The sequence below is a fragment of the Charadrius vociferus genome, unplaced genomic scaffold (genome assembly GCF_000708025.1).
Source record: "Charadrius vociferus isolate BGI_N301 unplaced genomic scaffold, ASM70802v2 scaffold349, whole genome shotgun sequence".
NCBI lineage: Eukaryota > Metazoa > Chordata > Aves > Charadriiformes > Charadriidae > Charadrius > Charadrius vociferus.
The window spans coordinates 697,791-703,254 of NW_009650068.1; positions in this window are offsets into that span (position 1 = coordinate 697,791).

The following is a 5,464-nucleotide window of genomic DNA, read 5'->3' on the forward strand; positions in this document are numbered from 1 at the left end:
TCAGGGCAGGATCTAGGTAACACGTTGATTATGCTATTTGTCCTCAGCGCTGCTCTTTACTGTTGGGTCTAGAATTGTGTATGTGGCAACCACAGTAGGTTGCTTGAGGTTAAAAAACGTCTAAAATAAGATGACAAATTTCAGGAGAGAAAGGACTAAAATCTGCAGAGCAAGGATTACAATCAGCTAGAGAAAGAGGTAGATGGAAAACCTGTGTTGTTTTGAGCCTGGTGTTAATATATCAGGCAGCTGGGCGGGAGGACGTATTGTGAAAACATCTGCAGTGTGAAGTTTGATTCCCTGGGGTGAGAAAGGAGATGGTGGAAGTAGCAGCAGCAGCTGCAGTCAGACGGAGAAATCTCCGCTTTTGTTGTTTATCTTAACAGCAATATTGAGCTTATGTTGTGTTGATGGCTCTGGAGACTGTCTAATTTTCTTCTCGCTGGCCAGGCAGGGCAGATTTGGAGCACGCTTCCTGGGAGCTGCCCATTAAGTTGGCTAATGCATAAACTGGAAGGGCCACCTAGAGGGAACAGGCATCTTGAAGGAAGCACCTCAGCCATCAAATTTAGTTCTTTGCAGTAGCAGGCAGCCCTGTGATAAATGTTTAGTGCAGAAAAGTCAACAAAAATGCTACTCTGTGTATATCCCAGGAGCCACAGAACACTTCCCCCAAACTTGTGATAATATAAAAGTCCATAATACAAAAGGCAGAACCGCAAAAGCACACCACACCACAGGAAAAGGGCAGAAGAGACTAGGGCGTTGCCATTGTGTTCAGACTCTAAAGTATCAGGGGAATTTGTCCTCTAAAGGAGTCTAAAGATCCTACAAACTAAACAATCCCTCACACGACTGACAAATCAAAACCTTCCAAGCCTTCCCTGCCAATCTGCTCTGAAAGAATTTTTTTGGCCCCAAACCTGGCGACCAGTTTAACCCTCAATGCCTGAGCAAGATGCATCATGATTTAGACAGCTGTTTATCCTCTGTGTCCATTCAGTTTTCTCAGTGGCCTCTGTCTTCTAAGACACCTAAGGAGGTTCTCCATTAGTATCAATTACGAACATAGAGATAGTGAGTCACACAAGAAACTGACTGGACACAGACTTTCAGACCCATTTTATGTTGACTGCCCACCATTACAGAGATCTTGTAAAATCTTGTAAAAACAAAACAAAAAAAACCACTCTAAAAATAAGCTAACTTTCTTTTGATGTTTGTTTGTTTTTCTGTTAGACCTTGCTGCAGGGTGAAGGAGAAGGGGCTCATTAGAGACTAGCACAGGAGTCTTGTCGGTTTGTATTCCTATGTTACCACCATATGTGTCTATCTTCTTTTTCACTGTTGTTGTCTGTAGTAGCAAAGATCAGACAGAAAATCTGGCCTTTCCTATGCATTTTTATAAATTAAACCCCTCCAGGTGGGACTGTTGTCAAACTAGGTTAACTTTTAGACTCTTTATTTTAGACAGTGTCTCTTAAAATTACCCTGTGGGGTTTCAAGGCCACTAAAGGCCACAAGCTTCTAGCCTTTAAACAAAACAGAAGAAAGCAGATGTGTAGACATTGTAAATGAGAAATCAAGTGAAAGCTTCAGCCCATTCTTTATACCAAGAGGTTGTACATAACATTCTGGAGCAGGGCACAGCAAAGAAGGGGCTGTGAGAGAGTCCATTAGTAGTTATGTTGTCCTGGGGCAGAAACTGGCATTTCAGCACACAAATCACCAGGTACTTTCTAAACAGATGAACTGAACTCTGACTTGCAAACCTTTGGAGGTCTCATGTAGAGCTCCCAATATGTGGGAAAGATTGGGTTTATAATGCCTTAATATACCAAAAGTTCCATATTCTTTTTAGTGCTGAGCAGATCCTGGAAAACCCCTGAATGCACTCCTGTTATTTAGCATTTTGCTGTAACCTTTTTATTGAATTGATTTTTTTTTTTGACTGGTAAGGGAGAAATACTAATTAGCGCTCTCCATTTTTAATAGCTTGCCTTATTATAAAACTAATTACTGTCTGACTTTTATTGTTGTGAGAATTAGAATACTGAAAAAAGCCTCAGAGTAACAAAATTAAAAATATGAGATTTTTCTAATGATTCTGTGCTGGGTCAGGCACTTATGTATTTCTTCAAAAAAAAAAAAATTCATTTTCTTTGGAAAAGAAAAAGAAAAGGGAGTACTCTTTGGGATACTTGAAGTTCTGTTACTGCACCAGTTCTTAAAACTAGCCTCTGAGAAGATAGGAGTAGTAAAGTGTAAAAGATGTTCAGGGCTAGAATTGTTGAGCACAAAATGCAGTTTGCTATCAATAGAGGTTTCTGCTTGAAAACTAATGGCAGGATTATTACCTTCATTCTAGTACTGAGAATACTCATTAATTTATTTGACATCTGAAAAGAAACCAAAGCATCCAGATTGGAGCAAATGCCCTTCTTGCTGCTCTGCCACTGCAGATAAACTGAGTAACAATGGACTAGGATTTAAGAATACATTGGATTTACAGACAAGGGTCAAAAATAGTAGTGGTGTTGTCTTTTGATGGCCAAATACTGTAATGAAAAGCAAATGGCCTTAAAGAGTCATCTTGAAAAAAATGGAAGTAATCTGAGATACCTAATTTTATTACAGTGGGTCAATTTTTGTTAGGGGACTATATTATTGAAATTTTATTGAAAAGTTCTAAACTATAGGGATTGACCTTTGAAGAGGAATCAAATAGCTACATGATTAAGAAGAATTATCTATATCAGTATAAGTAGCCCTATTTTAAAAGGCAATATGCTGATTTGAGCTACTGATTTAGCACTTCTAAATACCAGAGATAAGTGAATATGTTAGTTTTTCTATGTCTGAACTGCCACACTGCCACTAAAACCGTGTCTAGACAAACTGTAAGAAATAGGTTGCTTATGTGCAGGGTGCAACACAGAAGATGTAAAATTACATATTTTGGTTTTATGTTGCTGTAGACATTAAATGTTTGAGGATGGTTATGATTCAGGAGAGAATGTAACTGGTTTTAATGGACCACAGTTGGTTGTGAAATATATAATTTAATGGCAGCTTTATCCCTAAACGTGTTATATACCACTCTGTATTGCTTTACATAAGTATGCACTAAAAGAATACGTTAAAATGATGCATTTTCTCTTTGTTTAATTTTTAACAGTATGTATGTTTATACATTTTAGGTTTATATACTTGACAGATATTCCCTATAGTTCAGTTTATTTTTAAAATGGTGCTGGCATCTTTTCTAAAACAAGGTGCAAATTCATTTTGATTTCTTTCCACTGCTGGCCGGCCTTGTATTTTGTGACTCATTTGGCTCCATTCTTTCTGATATGCCGGCAGAGTAAGTCTTTGTATCTGTATTCTTCCGTGTTGTCAAGTACAGAAGACTATGCAGTCGTGTCATCTCTACTATTTTGAATACGACTGGTTGAATGAGCACTCACAGTTTGCATTTCTTTACCTGTGAAATCCAAAGAGACCCCAAGAGAAAAGATGTCTTGGCAAAGAATGCCTTGCAAGCTTGAATGGAGAGTGTCTCAGGAGAAAATCAGTTCTGAATGATTAAGTAAAAAAAACATTCTTGGAAATAATGAATCCTTCCTGCCTGGGCGGCCCAATATCAGCACACCTCGTGAAAGAGTCTACATAACTGAAAGATCCAGGACTTTGAGCCATTTCCTTTAAGTTGCAATTTTTGGTTTGCAGCTAAATTTTTCTCTAATTTTCTTCCTAAAAAAAAATCTCAAAAATACTGTGTGAATTGCTGTTTTCAAGACACTACTTCACTTAATCCTAAAGTCTAATAGTGCTCCCAAAGTGTTTGATAGCGAAGGAAATAGCAGCACACAGGCTCCAGTTTAGCTCTTCAGTTATGCATATCTTTGGCAAAGTGAAAATGTGGCCAAAAATGGTCAAAAGGTACTCTTGGTTCACAGTTCTCCTATTCTGTCATTCGTTTACACAATGCCATGTCTACACTGGAAACTCTAGTTCCTTTTTTTTTTGTTTATATACTGATCTTATTGCAAAAAGTCTGTAGGTATACACGTCAAAACTCTACTGCAGAATAAAGGTTGTGCTATACTCATTAAGTACCACATCTTCTGTTATCAGCGCCTTCCTTGGGTAGACCTGTCCTAGCTTTGCCTCAGCTCTATCAGCAGAAACAGCTGGTGCTTTTCATGGGCATCTTCTTTGGAGGAAGTGGTCTTCTGAGTTGTTAAGAAGCATAAACAGGGGTTACAGTGTTTCAGCAACAAGGATAGGCTTTTCTCTCAGTTGGGGGCTGGGACTTCCACTTCTTTTTGCTGTGTAACAATTTTAAATCATTCTCAACCTCAAAACGTGAAATGTACTCCACGTACAGTGGATGCAGGAGACAGGAGTTCAGATCCTCGCTCTCTCAGCAGTGTAGCAGGTAACTTTCAGCAAGACATTGCCATTGACTTGACCTTTCTGTACACTATACTGTCTGTACACAAGCTGTTTTCTTTAATCAAACAAAAGGGACTTTTCAGAAGTTATGTAAGAGCTGAAGGTGCTAAGAGGAGTGAGCTGCTTAGCATAATTCTTGTTCTGAGAGGTGCTTATATTTCTTGTTTATCTCCTTTGATCTCAGAAAAGATGCTTTGTCACAAACTAATGTTTTTCCTCACTACAAAACAGTTGCTGGAGAAATAACTGGAAAAAAAAAAAAGTAAGTTGCGGACATTACTGATATGCACTGTACTGTGCCCGACTCCCCATCATCTCCCTTTCTTGGTCATTGCAAGGCCAGCTTGTCGCATACATTGCTTGTTTGTAGATAATGATGTAGTTCAGAGTTGTGAAAGTTGTACAAAACCCAGATGCATCAGGACAGACTCGAATTGCAGTTGAATGTGTGTCTGTTGGAAGTAACTGGTCACTCTACTTTCTGCATGGGGACCTAGATATTAAAATCGCTTCCAGTTATCACAATGACAATGTTTGGCATAGCTGTGCTTTTTAACCAACAGCGTAGAGACAGACAAAAGGGCCATTGAACTGCTTAATTTCTGCCTCTGCTACCGTGAGAGAGCTAAAATAGGCCAGCAGTGCCTTCTGGTCTCATATTGCTAATACTGTCCTGAAGAAATTAGTCTTCTCCCTTTTGCTGCTTCATTTCTCCTGAGACAGAGGAGTAGTAAGCCATCTAACTGCAACTCATTCTCTAATCTACAAGTATTTACAGTATTTAAAACATGTTACCATTAAAAAAAATACTTTGTTCTGCGTGTGGGCTGGTGGCATCTGTTTGCTTCTTGCCTGTGCCTACTCTCTGTATTCCAGCCATGACATCAACTGTTACAGTCCCTCCATACAGCAAATTTCTTTTTACCGAAGACTTCTTTAGCCATTAGAGTTCTTTGCACTGAAGTTGCACAAGGTCACATCAGATATGAAGATGGCTCAAAGAAGC